We start from the raw sequence: 16,214 nt of genomic DNA, 5'->3' as shown, positions 1-16,214 counted from the left end.
TTCGTACGCAGCCTTAATGCGTTTACCCTTTCAGCTGCTGATCTTTTGTTCACGCAGAGGAAGAGAAGGCTGCGCGACGAGCCTCTCATTTCTCAGTTTGACAGCTTCTATCGATCGTTCGTCAAACTGAGACGTCTGCGGAGTTGTCAAGCTGGGAGACGTCACGCAGTCCACAGGCCATTCCATAACGCAAATGCATCACTCTCCCGTCACTGACAACACAACTGTGCATGGTAAACATTCTCAAAAACCTACTGATACATATTTACACACACACACACACACACACACACACACACGCACACACATTTATATAAGCATATTGCATTTTGTGATGTGGTAGTGACTGCTCAGTGAATTCTCTCTCTTTGCAGCTAGGCACTGCCTGTTCTGCAGCAAGGCGTGTTGTGTTATTTTGCTGGGTTAAGTGCTTTGAAATCTAATTACTCTAATGTCTGTTGCAGTCTTAAATCACATTTATTGGCTAAGTGCACCGGTGTGTCTGTCCTTCAGAAGGAAGCTCCATGCTGATCCCTGGGTAATTATTCCGATTGGATATGAGCAATTGCCCTTATTGGCTGAGGCATGGCACCGGCTGCCTAGCCTCTGATTTGCTGCCGGTGATACGGTTTGGTGGCGGCTGATTGGCTCCCGGGAGGGAGTGGGCGGGGACTCCTGGCTTTCCTCCCTGTATTGGAGCGTGCGTGGATGTGAATGCCTTTTCCTCTGCCTGTTATTGGAGTGAGTGCAGGTGTCGGCGTCTGCATGTGAGTGTGTGTGTGAGAGAGAGAGAGAGAGAGAGAGAAAGGGAGAGAGAGAAAAGAGAGAGGCGCGTGGTGTCTCTTCTCCCCCCCTCTGGCTTCCCTTTCTCCCTGCTCCTTGCTGCTCCTTCCTTTTTTCCCTCCCCGTCCACCCCCCGCCTCCAGACGGACCCGTCCCGGACCCTCCACCCTCCGCCCTTTTGACTATCCTCACTTCTCCATCCCACCTGGCCCTCTGGAGCAGGTAAGACCTCCTGAAAAAAGCAGCACGACTGCATTACTGTTAGAAAGCAAAGTGCAAGCTCTCTGTCTCTCTGTTTCTCTCACTCTCTCTCTCTCTCTCTTTCTCTCTCTCTCGCTCCCTCCCTCCCTCCCTCTATCCCTCCCCCCTTCTCTCTCTCTATCCTCGTCTCTTTTCTCTTTCCTGTGTGAAAATGCTGGGATTCCTTTCTTTGAAGTGCTCCTTTTAGTAGTTTTTCTCTCAGGGGGTGTTGGGGAAGAGAGGGATTATAATGGGGGGGGGGGGGGGGCATGGGGGGGTCATGTTTTTAATTCGCAGAGCTCCCACTCTTGCTCTGTGCACTTCTGCCCCGTTCAAATGTCACCTGCGTGCCTGCGCTTGTTCTGTCTCTGCGTTTCACAGAAAAGTTCAATGAAAATGGAGAGATGGATGGAGTTGGAAATGGAGAGATGGATGGAGTCGGAAATGGAGAGTGATAGAAAGAAATGGCTATGAGATTACAAATTGTCTTGATGACTTGTCTGTTTTTTAAAAAAATCTGCAAGCAATTTTGGGCCATGTTTGCTTTTGTGATTGATTACCTCTTTCTGTTGTTGCAAAATTATTTATAGATATGTTATGGTCAGCATGTACTGGTTCCAAATGTTGAGTTTGCAGAAGAGGGAAAAAAGCAAACAGCCTGACGTGCACAGAGAGGTAATTGCTTTGCATCGTAACTATTGGCCTGACAGAATCCAGTGAGGCTTGTGCTGCGTAACTCAAACATTACAGTGGCCCATAAAGTATTATGGGCTGCAGGAAGAAGGAAAAAAAACTGCTTATCTCACAATCCGGACGTCCGGCAGTTCACTTAGCCAGCAACGGTTTCAAACAATTACATTCAGAAACTTTATCTTTTTTCTGACGACGTTTCTAACATCATCTTCTGGGTTGCTGTAGAAAGGAATTTGATTGATAATGTCTGTGTGTGGCGTGGCCGAAAAGCAGAGGCCTGTGTAATCCTGGCCTGTGATATCAGGGTAATCTTTTTATTATTTTTTCAGTCTTGATCAGAATCTGTGTGCTGACCGAGGAGCCGCTTGTCCACTATGGAGAGCCAGCTTGGCGGGCAGTGCGCTTCTGTTATTGTCGCTGGAGCAGGTCACAGCTCAGCGGATGTTTTAAAAGCACATGGGCGCGCGCTGATGTCATACGCGCTGACGGGAAATTCTAGATCTGAAGACGGAAAGATGCTTTCTTGATTTTATTTGACTTTGAATTCAGGTGTGCGGGAACTGCCTGATTCAGCTCTTCTTGCCTTGCATCTGTGTGCTTCTGTTCGAAGCGCGTGGGGAGGGGTTCGGTCAAAAGCAGGTTTTCAGTGAATCATATCCGAGTTTGGAGCGTGGGGACCGAGCCCAGTCCCTCTCCGGCAGGTAAAGCGCTCGGGCTGTGCGTTTCCCCCCCCCGGAGGGTGTTAATTGGTGCTGTGTACGATCTTGCAGCTGCTGTCTGGAGTCGCCCGGATCCGGTCATTACCGTGCCGTGTGGACGTGTGGATATATTTAACATAATAATCTCATACCCGCGAGGATTACACTGAAATCCTACATCACAGACGCGACTGCTACACGTCCCTCTCCCTTTAACTATATTCGTAATTTATGGGCATCTAAAGGACTCTGCATAACGTGTGATAATGTATTTAATAATGGAAGCCATCTATGGACTTGAAGTTGATTAAATCAGACATCCACATGCTTAGTGGGGAGTTGTTTTAAGCATAAAAAAGGATTAGCTTCCAATGTACATAGTGTTTTATATAAAAGAAACTATGTGTACATGCACGCGCGTGCACACACACACACACACACACACATATATATAGTATCAATGTAAGATATTCAAGTTAACATCACTGCATTCAATAGCAATGCTATGTGGATTACCACAGTAATTGGGCGCGTTTGAAATTATGGATAAGTTTGCCCGCGCGGAAATGAAGTTGCTAAATAGGAAATGTCTGCAAGAGGGGTCTAAATGTGCAGAGCCAGGAGCACTGTGACACTGTTCAGTATTCATCCGACCCAAATGGCTGTGTAGAGCGCTGAGGGGCAGCCATTAGCGTCAGACGAGTGGGGTATGAGCGGTAAGAAGCTGCTGATGTGTGGGGTATGAGCGGTAAGAAGCCGTTGATGTGTGGGGTATGAGCGGTTTGAAGCTGCTGATGTGTGGGGTATGAGCGGTAAGAAGCCGTTGATGTGTGGGGTATGAGCGGTAAGAAGCCGTTGATGTGTGGGGTATGAGCGGTAAGAAGCTGCTGATGTGTGGGGTATGAGCGGTAAGAAGCCGTTGATGTGTGGGGTATGAGCGGTTTGAAGCTGCTGATGTGTGGGGTATGAGCGGTAAGAAGCCGTTGATGTGTGGGGTATGAGCGGTAAGAAGCCGTTGATGTGTGGGGTATGAGCGGTAAGAAGCTGTTGATGTGTGGGGTATGAGCGGTAAGAAGCCGTTGATGTGTGGGGTATGAGCGGTAAGAAGCCGTCGATGTGTGGGGTATGAGTGGTTTGAAGCCGTCGATGTGTGCGGTATGAGCGGTAAGAAGCCGTCGATGTGTGGGGTATGAGCGGTAAGAAGCCGTCGATGTGTGGGGTATGAGCGGTAAGAAGCCGTTGATGTGTGGGGTATGAGCGGTAAGAAGCCGTCGATGTGTGGGGTATGAGCGGTAAGAAGCCGTCGATGTGTGGGGTATGAGCGGTAAGAAGCCGTCGATGTGTGGGGTATGAGCGGTAAGAAGCCGTTGATGTGTGGGGTATGAGCGGTAAGAAGCCGTTGATGTGTGGGGTATGAGCGGTAAGAAGCCGTTGATGTGTGGGGTATGAGCGGTAAGAAGCCGTTGATGTGTGGGGTATGAGCGGTAAGAAGCCGTTGATGTGTGGGGTATGAGCGGTAAGAAGCCGTTGATGTGTGGGGTATGAGCGGTAAGAAGCTGCTGATGTGTGGGGTATGAGCGGTAAGAAGCCGTCGATGTGTGGGGTATGAGCGGTAAGAAGCCGTCGATGTGTGGGGTATGAGCGGTAAGAAGCCGTCGATGTGTGGGGTATGAGCGGTAAGAAGCCGTCGATGTGTGGGGTATGAGCGGTAAGAAGCCGTCGATGTGTGGGGTATGAGCGGTAAGAAGCCGTCGATGTGTGGGGTATGAGTGGTAAGAAGCCGTCGATGTGTGGGGTATGAGCGGTAAGAAGCCGTTGATGTGTGGGGTATGAGCGGTAAGAAGCCGTCGATGTGTGGGGTATGAGCGGTAAGAAGCCGTCGATGTGTGGGGTATGAGCGGTAAGAAGCCGTCGATGTGTGGGGTATGAGCGGTAAGAAGCCGTTGATGTGTGGGGTATGAGCGGTAAGAAGCCGTTGATGTGTGGGGTATGAGCGGTAAGAAGCCGTTGATGTGTGGGGTATGAGCGGTAAGAAGCCGTTGATGTGTGGGGTATGAGCGGTAAGAAGCCGTTGATGTGTGGGGTATGAGCGGTAAGAAGCCGTTGATGTGTGGGGTATGAGCGGTAAGAAGCCGTTGATGTGTGGGGTATGAGCGGTAAGAAGCCGTTGATGTGTGGGGTATGAGCGGTAAGAAGCCGTTGATGTGTGGGGTATGAGCGGTAGGAAGCCGTTGATGTGTGGGGTATGAGCGGTAAGAAGCTGTTGATGTGTGGGGTATGAGCGGTAAGAAGCTGCTGATGTGTGGGGTATGAGCGGTAAGAAGCCGTTGATGTGGGGTATGAGCGGTAAGAAGCTGCTGATGTGTGGGGTATGAGCGGTAAGAAGCCGTTGATGTGTGGGGTATGAGCGGTAAGAAGCTGCTGATGTGTGGGGCATGAGTGGTAAGAAGCCGTCGATGTGTGGGGTATGAGCGGTAAGAAGCCGTTGATGTGTGGGGTATGAGCGGTAAGAAGCCGTTGATGTGTGGGGTATGAGCGGTAAGAAGACGTAGATGTGTGGGGTATGAGCGGTATGAAGCCGTCGATGTGTGGGGTATGAGCGGTAAGAAGCCGTTGATGTGTGGGGTATGAGCGGTAAGAAGTCGTCGATGTGTTGGGTATGAGCGGTAAGAAGCCGTCGATGTGTGGGGTATGAGCGGTAAGAAGCCGTTGATGTGTGGGGTATGAGTGGTAAGAAGCCGTTGATGTGTGGGGTATGAGCGGTAAGAAGCCGTTGATGTGTGGGGTATGAGCGGTAAGAAGCCGTTGATGTGTGGGGTATGAGCGGTAAGAAGCTGCTGATGTGTGGGGTATGAGCGGTAAGAAGCCGTTGATGTGTGGGGTATGAGCGGTAAGAAGCTGCTGATGTGTGGGGTATGAGTGGTAAGAAGCCGTCGATGTGTGGGGTATGAGCGGTAAGAAGCCGTCGATGTGTGGGGTATGAGCGGTAAGAAGCCGTCGATGTGTGGGGTATGAGCGGTTCTGCTGACGAGCTCGCTCTCCACGCAGCTGCTCTTCCGCGCCTCGGCGTGCTGCCTTTCCCGGATCTCCCACTGGCCCGCCTCCCCAATTTCCTGCTCCGTTTTGTTTGGGCGTGAAAGGGCGCTCGGGACGCTCTGAGAGCGAGGGGTGCCGGGGGGGGGGGGGGCTTCTCCACCCCATCTGAGAATGCTTTCTTTCTGTCGCTGTCTCTCTTTTTATCTGATACACTGTAGCAGCGGTTATTGATTTTCCCTCCCTGGCCTGATTGGAAAGCACATCCCCTTCAGTCCCCCCGCCCCCCCCCCCCTACGGTGTCGTAATTCATATGAGAGTGCAAAGAAATCCTAAGAGGCTAAAACTGAACGTGAGCCTGCAGAGATGTATGAGCAGTGAATTCTGGGGAGTGCCTTACTGCTGATCCTCTCGTCCAGGGGGGTCAGGGATCAGGGCAGGACAGATCTGCTATAGGGCGGGGGGGGGGGGGGGTGGGGGGGGGCAGGGATCACTGTACAGGGTAGGACAGATCTGCTGTGGGGGGGTCAAGGATCACTATACAGGGCAGGACAGAGCTGCTGTGGGGGGGTCAAGGATCACTGTACAGGACAGGACAGATCTGCTGTGGGGGGGGGGGGGGGGGGGATTCAAGGATTACTGTACAGGGCAGGACAGAGCTGCTGTGGGGGGGTCAAGGATCGCTGTACAGGACATGACAGATCTGCTGTGGGGGGGGGGGGGGGGGGCAGGGATCGCTGTACAGGACAGGAAAGATCTACTGTGGGGGGGTCAAGGATCACTTTAGAGGGCAGGACAGAGCTGCTGTCTTCTCCACTTTGTGAGGAGTTTTTGTCACTGTCTTTGATTCAGACAGATATAGCCAGATATAGCCAGATATATCTCACCCATTTGATGTTAATTTTTTTCATGTGTTAAAGATGTTACCCTGAGGAATTTCCAGCAACATCGTGTTGGTGCTCATAATCTTTTCAAATGCTGTGAAAATATTACAAATAATGTGCAGCTCTCTTGTGACTGACCTAGCTAGTGAATTTTGGACTACCCTGCATAGGGTTGGGAACTGTTTCTTATCTACAAAGCCATTAAAAATTATTTGTATTTCTGATTATCTCTATTACTGCATATGTGTCACACTGAATAGTTCAGATCTTTTGACAAAATCTAATATTAGACAAAGGGAACCGCAGTAAACACAAAACACATTTTTTTAATTATGATTTTACTTATTTAATGAAAAAGGTTATCAAACAACCATATCATGAAAAAGTAATTGCCGCCTTAAACTCAATAGCTGGTTGTAGTTGCACCACCATTAGCAGTAATAACTGTGACCAAACGCTTCCTATAATTTGATTTCAGTCTTTCACATCAATGTAGAGGAATTTTAGCCCACTCTTCCTTGCAAAACTGCTTTAATTCAGACAAATTGTTAGGTTTTTGAGAATGGACTGCTTGTTTCAGGTCCTGCTACAGTATCTCTATTGGGTTCAAGTCTGGGCTTTGACTAGGCCACTCCAAAACTTTAATTTAGCTACTTTTCAACCATTCAAATGTGGACTGGTTTTTTGTTTTGGATCACTGCCTTGCTGCATGACGTAGTCACGCCTCAGCTTTAGCTCGCGGACAGATGGCCGGACATTCTTGTTGTCAAAGTGTGGAGCATCTGGGCGGCAGTGCAGTATAATGGCTAAGGAGTTGGTCTTGTAACCTAAAGGTTGCTGGTTTGATTCCCTGGTAGGACTCTGCCGTTGTACCCTTGAGCAAGGAACTCAACCTGCATTGCTCCAGTATATATCCAGCTGTATAATTGGATACAATGTAAGTCGCCCTGGATAAGAGCATCTGCCTGTAATGTAATGTGATCCGGCCTGGTGGTGTTGTGGGCTGGGGTTGTCAGGGTTCGACTCCAGGCTTGATGCAGTGCTGGATGCTCTCTAGACCAGCAGAGGCCTTAGACTAGGGGTGGGGATAATTAAATGCCGGAGTGGGCAGGTTAGTATTTTGACCCTTGACCCATTGCTTAGGTTATGAATCAGCCCCCTAAATGCAGAACCTGGGGAAGGTCTGCTGTAGGCTGCAGTGAATGATCTACATGCACCGAATGACCTGTTCTTAAACTTGAATATCAATGTGCTTTTGTGTTCCTGTCTGGGTGCTTCCATGTGTAAAATAGTGGACTTTAGCATGCCTTAAGTTCAGTATAGTTTATATAACACTGGCAGTAAACTTAAGCAGTGAGATCATCGCAGGATGCAGGACGGTTTTCTATGTTTTCCATGATTACTCTGGCACAGGAATGCCTAATTACAGTTTTTCTCGATTGCTAACACACTAAAACTGGTTCTTTTAGCAAAAACTCCCGAATGATTACTTCAGCTCATAGAGGACCAACACATCTCTCAAAACTAAAAACAGTTTTCACTTGTTTTAACACATGCTGCAAATTGTCAAACTTTTTCTGCAAATCTCTACAAACAAATGCCCTCATGAATCACAGGTTACACACTGTGCTCATGCAACAAACACTAGCAGTCAAAACATTTAACTCAAGTCATCACAACCTAAACTCAGGTAGCACACCTTTCTCAAGGTGCAAACACTTGGCAGAAAAATTGTTAACACATCAGTCACCAATCACCAATCACCAGTCACCAATCTCAGGACCAATAAATAGGGCCACAGTTTGCATCTGTGTGCTTATGAACAATGGATCCTCAACATGGATGACAAAGGACGGCAGGAAGACAAAAACGAAGATGAAGAGGAAGTGCCAGGAGACAATTTGTCCCAGATGAAATACGTGCCACCTTGATTGACCATGTGCATAGTGCATAGTATGACAATGAGGAAAGCTGGACAGAGAGTTCAGCCGAACTTGAGCCATTTCATGGTGGCATCCATTGTCCGTACTTTCAGACAAGAAAACAGGTACTGTAATTTACTGTACTGTTACATATTGTATCTGCTGTACTACTGTGAGAGGATATACTGTTTATGTAATGTTGAAGTGTATTTACAGACTATATGTTCTTTAGATTTTATTGTACAAATGGATGACTCTGTAATCATCAGTAATTGTTTGCTTACATTGTGTTTTTGCAGAACTGAGAGGCGGCCACCGGCTGGAGGCAGGCAACGACTATTGTCAGATGACCAAGAGACGGCAGTAGTGAACATGGTCATTGCAAACAATACCATTCGCCTGTGTGAAATTCAGACAAGGATCATTCAAGATCAGGGTGTTTTTGGAGGGATTGACCGTATTGCCATATCAACCATACAGCGCATACTTCACCGCAATAGGCTGAGGATGAAGCAAGTTTACAGAGTACCTTGTGAAAGAAATGCAATCAGGGTGAAGAACCAACGGTTTCAATATGTGCAGGCCCAATATGGTACACTATTTTTAGGTACAGTACTATATTTGTAGAGTATACTATGATGGTCTACCTCTCCAGTACAACAGTACTGTATGGTAATGTAGTGTGTGTACTGTAGTGCCCTGCTGTAAATTACTGTATGCAAGGCATGTCTTTCATTGTGGCAAAGTGTGTGTACACTGCATACTCTAGTACATACCTTACTGTATTTAGAATATATATACAATGTTTTTTTTGTAGAGAATTTTTGAGCTTGATGCTCTGGCTGAACCCCACAAATACGTCTTTGTTGATGAGGCGGGGTTTAACCTGACGAAAAGGCGGAGAAGAGGAAGAAATATCATTGGTCAGCGAGCCATTGTTGAGGTGCCAGGACAATGAGGAGGCAACATGACCCTATGTGCCGCCATCAGCCAGCGGGGCGTCCTCCACCGCCATGCCACCCTGGGGCCTTACAACACGGCGCACCTCCCTGCATTCCTAAATAACATGGAAAACAACATATATCAACAGGAAGGGGAGCCAGGGCGGCCAGAGCAGTCCCACTATGTTGTCATATAGGACAACGTCAGTTTCCATTGTGCTGCTCTGGTTCGTGCCTGGTTCACTGACCATCCTAGATTTTCTGTTTTATTTCTGCCTGCATATTCGCCATTCCTCAACCTTATTGAGGAAGTTTTCTCTGCATGGCGGTGGAGGGTGTACGATCGCAACCCTTACGTGCGGGAAAATCTCCTGCAGGCCATGGAGGAGGCCTGTGGATATATTGCACTTGAATCCATCCAAGGGTGGATTAGGCATACCAGGGCATATTTCCCACGCTGCCTTGCACAAGCTAACATCATGTGTGATGTGGCTGAAATTTTGTGGCCTGACCCAGCCCACAGACGAGACGGCGATCAAGCTGACAATGCTGAGTAGTGTGTAAACTTCTCTAAATTGCTGTTTTTTTTTTGTGTTTTTTGTGCTGCACATACTTTTGAGTTCCTTTTTTGAATACTACTCTCTTGAAATTACTACTTTTTTTGTTCCTTCCACTGTGATGTGTACTGTATACTGTACAGTATTTCACTTTTCAGTACTGCAAATAAAATATTTGGAAAGTTGCAACTCCAGACTCACTGCTATAAAAGGTTTTTGCAGTAGTGCTTTGAATTTAACTCACTGGTGTGTTACGGGTAATCTACATTGTCTGTGATTTTGATGGCTTAAGTATGCCATATGAAGTCAAAGTTTAATTTTGATGGAAGAGTGTATGTTTTTGAGAAGAGAATTTGAGTTTGGCATGGATGTTTGAGGTTTGTACTGATTGATGTGTAGTTTTGGGATTGTGTTAATAGTTTTGAGAAAAGGGGGAATTGTTTCATGAAATGTATCTTAGCAATAGAAAAAAACTGTAACAGAATTTGTTTCTTAGAAGATTTACCAAGGTGTTAATGCTGCTGAAGATCCCATCCAATCAGCCTGTGTGTTTGTTTCACATCCCACAGTGAAGACACTGTGGTGGTCCTCAGATGTGCATGTGTGTGCCTGTGTGCGCATGTGTGTGTGTGTATGTGTGTGTATGTTGTGTGTGCATGTATGTGTGTGTGTGTGTGTGTGTGTGCATGTGGCTGTGTGTGTTGTGTGTGCATGTGTGTGTGTGTATGTGGCTACGTGTGTGTGTGTGCATGTGTCTGTGTGTGTGTCTGTGTGTAAATGTGTGTGTGTGTGTGCATGTGTATGTGTGTGCATGTGTGTGTGTGTGTACATGTGTGCGTGTGTGTGTGCGTGTGTGTGTGTTGTGTGTGCGTGTGTGCATGTGTATGTGTGTGCGTGCGTCTGTGTGCGTGTGCGTGTGTGCATGTGTATGTGTGTGTGTGTGTGTGTGTGCATGTGTATGTGTGTGCGTGTGTGTGCGTGTGCGTGTGTGCATGTGTATGTGTGTGTGTGTGCGTGTGCGTGTGTGCATGTGTATGTGTGTGCGTGTGTGTGTGTGTGTGTGCGTGCATGTGTATGTGTGTGTGTGTGTGTGTGTGCATGTGTGCATGTGTATGTGTGTGCGTGTGGGTGTGTGCATGTGTATGTGTGTGCGTGTGTGTGTGTGTGTGTGCGTGCGTGTGTGTGTTGTGTGTGTGTTGTGTGTGCATGTGTGTGATGGGCTGTCACCGTGAGTTCTTAAACCCCTCCCCCCAGCACTTGGCACTCTCTGGTTCGCACTGCTTTTAGTTGATTAAAAGCGTAAAGGGTTTGTTTCACACTGTCGCTGCTGGAGCAGGCCTGACAGCTTAACCACTGATTATTCAAGCCTCTTACAGTAAGCTGAATCATTTGAGTGATGAATGCAATCTCTCTCTCTCTCTCTCTCTCTCCCTGTCTCTCCATTCAGTAAGAAACAACACAAAGAGGATAAGGTAGTAGAGACGTGATATGGAACCCTGTTGGATCCCTGGTTCACAGATCAGCGTGAGGATGATTCACACAGTGTAGAGGCTTTATTTAGATATAATCTAGCCACGTTCTGGTCAGGACGTCCCGTTGGGCTTGTGTCAGAGCTGGCCCCGGTAAGAACATCCCATTGGGCCAGCTGCTACCCTCCATCTTCAGTGACCTCTCTCCAGGTCACATGGACTGCCGAGTCACATGTCTCAACCCGCCTCGGGCCAGGATCCTCAGGGGATTCTGGGATGCAGTGTGTCTCCTTTGTGTCATCACAAGGCTCTGCTCCAATCAGAGCGCACAGCCAGAGCACACCATGGCTGTGACAGCTCAGTGTTTGTTTCTGTCCGTTCCCTGCTAGTATGGATTTGACAGGCTGTATTTTACCTTCTGATTCGGCTCCTGATCTGGGTCAGGTTACCTCTTCATAAGCTAGAATGGAAAACAGTGATGTTTTGTGCCTTGTTTTCTGAGAAATATCTTCACTCTTTGAAGAGTACATTTTTTTTTTTGAATGTTTATTTTGTTTCAAAATTCCAAGTCAGTGTTCTGGAACTCCATTGCTTTCAATTAACAGTAGCGATCGATACAACATAGTTGCGTGTTTGTGATCTTGCGCCACAAAGGGTAGAGGAAAGAGGAAAGTGCTCTTCTGCTGAAACGACCGCTCAGAAGGCAGTTTTTGTGCGCAGCGTGTTCCAGCGAGCTGCAGTTCGGACTCTGCACTTTCTTTTCAGGCGTCTGCGAGGGCTCAGCCTTCAGCTGCCTCCCCTCCGCTCTGAAAGGCTCGGGGACGCGCCCTTTCTCTGACAAATGTGCTGGCCCGGCACGCTTTCCGCCGCCGTCTGCGCTCTGCTTTCCAAAGCGCCCGCGGAGCCCAGTCAGCAGGAAGCGCGGCTCTCGTAAGCAGGTGTGGGGGCAAGGCCGACGCTGAGAGCGCTCTGAACGCAGTAATGCGGGGGGGGCAGGGGGGTGGGGGGGGGGTTTCGCTCCCATGTCAGGGGTCTAAAGGCACAGGGGCTCAATGCAGAGGCCAGGCGTTTGTGCAACAAAGCTCATTTGATCGTTCGGGCTGACGGCGCGTTCATCTTACCCCGCGATGTGTAACTTCGACATTTGAACGGCACGTCGCAGTTTTAGACGCAATCTGCCGCCCCCCCCCATCCCCTCAGAGAAAATCTTGGAAAGGTTCAGGTTATTTACCCGGATAGATTTCCCCGCGCGTTTCCGAGTTTGCTTGACTAATTCCGTTTTATGGTTTTTCTGAGTGAGAAGCGGTAGCAATGAAATGGTGACACCCCCCCCCCCCCCCACATTGAGCAGAGAGGTAAAGCCAAAGAGGTGCTGTCTGTTCTTCCTCAGAAGGAATGGGGGGTAGTGTTCAGATTCCAAAAGCCCTAATCCCACATTAAGACTTTAAGGACTTCAAATCTTCAAAGTGTCTTAATACCCTCGCTTTGCGGAGAGAGGCTGCTCTCCCAAGTTACTGGGGCGTCTAGTGTGGAGCTGAAGGGAGAAGGCATATCTCATTCCACATGCATTCAAAAGGCAAATCTGAAGAATATTTTTCGCTATTAACCGACACATTAGAAAGAAGAATTGCTCTGTAGATACTGCCTATAGGGAAAAACAAACAGCCATGACACACAAAAATAGTTGTGTTTTGATCTCTTCTCTTTTATTAAGAGAGATCAGATGTTTCATGGTAAGGTCATTAGGCTCAATGGGTGTTCTGGTTTAAATTATAATACTTCTTTGCGATCATGTGACATGAAAATGACTGAACTGACTCCGTGTAGATCCCAACTAAATAACAACAGAATGAAAATAGTGAGTGTGTGGTGTGTGCTGGCATGCGCGTGAGTGTGTGTGTGTGTGTGTGTGTGTGCGCGCGCGAGTGTGTGTGTGTGCGTGTGTGCATGGATGAATACAAATGCATGCATATTTTTCACGGTTACTTTTTTGATTTTGCATATCTGGCAGAGTAGTCATACAGTACTTATATATTGCATTTTGGAGAATGTTTAAAGTGGTTAACCTATGAAAGTCTAATGGATAAGTTTTGAAATTTAACCAAATTTAAATATGGAAGGAAATACATTAATAAGGAAAATGTTAGTCAAAGCCAGATTGAACACAGATTTTTTTTCACCCAGTCAAACAGATTTAACTCTCCTTGCAGAAAAAAGAAAAATGTGTTTTGGTTACATATCTATAACCTGCATACTGTCAGATATAAAGGTTCACTAGGGGCTCTTCTTACATTCTAAAGGTGTATTGAGGGCTTGTTAAATATCCATCATTTCTTTGAAGTTCCTTAACATGCTAAGATAATAAGTAGTTATAATAATTCTTTGAGGAACCTTTTAATTCTACAAAGTGTGACTGATCCGTCTCTCTCTCTCTCTCTCACACACACACACACACACACACACACTATAAGTTTTCAAAGATTTGAAAGGAAACAGTTATTTTTTTCCTATCTGAGGACAGTGTAATTTGTGCCCGTGACTTCCTGCGTCAGATGGAGGCGGAGCACATTTAGTCAGGTGCTGTAATGGGCGGAGCTCCTGAGGGGCGGGGCCTGTGGCAGAGTCTGTAGGTCAGCCGAATCTCAGGCCCTATGCCACTGACTCCCCGCACATCTGGGGAAGTCCAAGTGTTGCACCAGCACTTCAGCTGTACGCCCTTCTCTTCCTGTTTCATGGTCAAAATGACCTCATTTTTCAAATATTTCTGCATATAAGTCCACCAGACGCATCGATACTAATGTATGCAGTAAAAAGTTACCAAACACTGTTTACAACATTTGGAAACACATCAAAGTGCCCAAAATGAATACTGAATTATGAGAACGGGACCACTGTAGGTGAGATTAGCAGTAAGAAGAAAGAAAGAATACCAACTATCCACCTTAGTTTGAAATGGTTTTATGGTAAAGTCTGGTCTACCAAACTCCTTTGACGTGTCATGCAACTTTCTGCTTGGGAGTGACCGAAAACCTGTTTTGAAAAATGTGAATTTTTGGGAAGTTTTTGTCAGCACCAAACAGGGGAATTGCAATGCACTGCATTTGGCATCAAGCCTTTGACTACTTTCAGCATTTACCCCTTACCTTATCCAAGTCAAATGCAGTTACAATGATGAAATTAACCTTAAATAAATCAACCTTAATGCTCAATTGACTTTGTTTGATGCTATCAGATGTAATTTATGGCATCACGGTCCAGTGTGGACTGGGATAACTTTTAAATTAGATGCAACTGGTTTTCCTTGCAGAGGAAATAAAATGTACAAAAAATCATTTTTTTGTACAATCAGTTGCATTGACTGTAACTACAGACAAGCTGTTAGCCTACTTGACCAGCTTCATCATTTTGTGCATGTTATAAAATGCATGGGTTTTTTCCCACGTTTTCAAGTGGAATGTTTACATTCAAAAATGCAAAACACAAATGGCACCTTTTCTTTGTTCAGTTCAGTTTTTTCCCGCAAACAAAGGATTCTCCTCGTCATTTCAGACCATAATTGATGTTTTTTGTCTGTAAATGCTGGTCTATTGTTTTTTGTGCTTATATGGATTAATTACAAACTGTTCTAAATAAATTGGCTCCATTGGTACACAGTAGTGCATCAGGAGGGTGCTATTGCACCCTGTCACTCAAAGGTATTTTTGTGTTTGACATTTTGTCCGTTTGTAAATCAAATGCTTTTATGAGGATGGCAGTTGGTCACCAATGGTATACACATCCAGATGATCGCAGCAACCCAAAGGCTGCAGCGTAACAGGGGGAACCGGATGGTAATCATTTTGGGTCACGTGACCTAGACAAACTGGTGTGCCTCCTGGTGATGCCTGGTTTCTCAGATGGGTCCAGGGCCTGGTCTTCTCTGAGGCAAGGTAGCAGAGTTCGGAGCTAACGCATGCAACACAGCCGACCAGCACCCCCCAGATCCGTGTGTGCTGGGGTCCTGCATTCAGCTGATTACTCAGTGCTGATTGGCTCAGTGTGAACAGGAAGTCTGTTCTACGGCCAGGTTTATTGGTCAGCTCTGCTACCACACCCAGTGTAGGCTGCGGTTGCCTTTGTGACACACACACACACACGCCTCTAATCTAATAACTTTGTCTTCTTTAATAACATAACTTCCAGTTAATGTAATAAAAATCTTGAGCGTTAACACAATGACTATTGCCAGTTAATGTGATAAATTACATTAACCAGTGGTTATTAGATTCACAGTGGGTTTATAAAATTTTTTGATGAATAATGTAATACTTCAACCATTAACAAGGCAAATTACTGTCGATATGTTCGATTTCATATCTAATTAACACCAAGTATTGTGCCTGTGGTGGCCAAGCGGGGTTAAGGGCATCGCCTCCGAAGGTTTGAATCTGGTCTACTGCCCTTTGACACATCCCACCCCCATCTTTTCTGCCCCACTCTCACTCTTACCCCCCTCCCCCCCAAATACACACACTCACAGTCACACCCTCAAAATCATACGCATGCACACAGACATACGCACAATATTGGTATGAGGATGTATGCCATTGCCAAAACACTATTATAATAAACTGATAGTGTTTTGCATGACAATTATTACAATATGTGTTATGCTGTTTTTGTATTCAAATATGTTTTGATATACGTAGCTCAGATCATAGCGTTGTAATTTCCTACAACAGAATAATTCCTATGCCATTTCTAACAATTTCTACAGTTCATACAACAGTATAATTCACAAGTACTGTATGTACACAGTACGACATGTATGATATGAAATGATATGTAGGATACAGGATATGATATGATGTGTTCACTTCAACGCAGATTCTACACATCGCCTGTGGGTCTACTCATATGCATTGAGTACACAAGAATACAGTGTTGAATTGCCATTGCCATTATTTTAATACAAGAAGCACAATAAACAAAACTATGTGTTGCTCATGCAGCTC

At 46.4% G+C, this 16,214-nt stretch overlaps 1 protein-coding gene across 12 annotated transcripts in view; it reads left to right on the top strand.

Annotated features, from left to right (window-relative positions):
* Window positions 1-709: 709 nt before the first annotated feature.
* Window positions 710-16,214, top strand: part of pcbp3 (poly(rC) binding protein 3) — an 80,561-nt gene continuing 65,056 nt past the window's right edge. For 5 of the 12 annotated variants that reach the window (XM_035392499.1, XM_035392494.1, XM_035392497.1 and 2 more), the window contains exon 1: window positions 714-1,005. The gene's annotated coding sequence lies outside the window, so the exon portion shown is untranslated. Of the gene's footprint in view, window positions 1,006-16,214 lie in introns of all 12 variants that reach the window. The other 7 variants (XM_035392501.1, XM_035392505.1, XM_035392500.1 and 4 more) reach the window with 4 other exon arrangements.

Source organism: Anguilla anguilla, chromosome 15 (assembly GCF_013347855.1).
Source record: "Anguilla anguilla isolate fAngAng1 chromosome 15, fAngAng1.pri, whole genome shotgun sequence".
NCBI classification, from domain to species: domain Eukaryota; kingdom Metazoa; phylum Chordata; class Actinopteri; order Anguilliformes; family Anguillidae; genus Anguilla; species Anguilla anguilla.
This window is presented reverse-complemented; position numbering and strand designations above follow the sequence as displayed.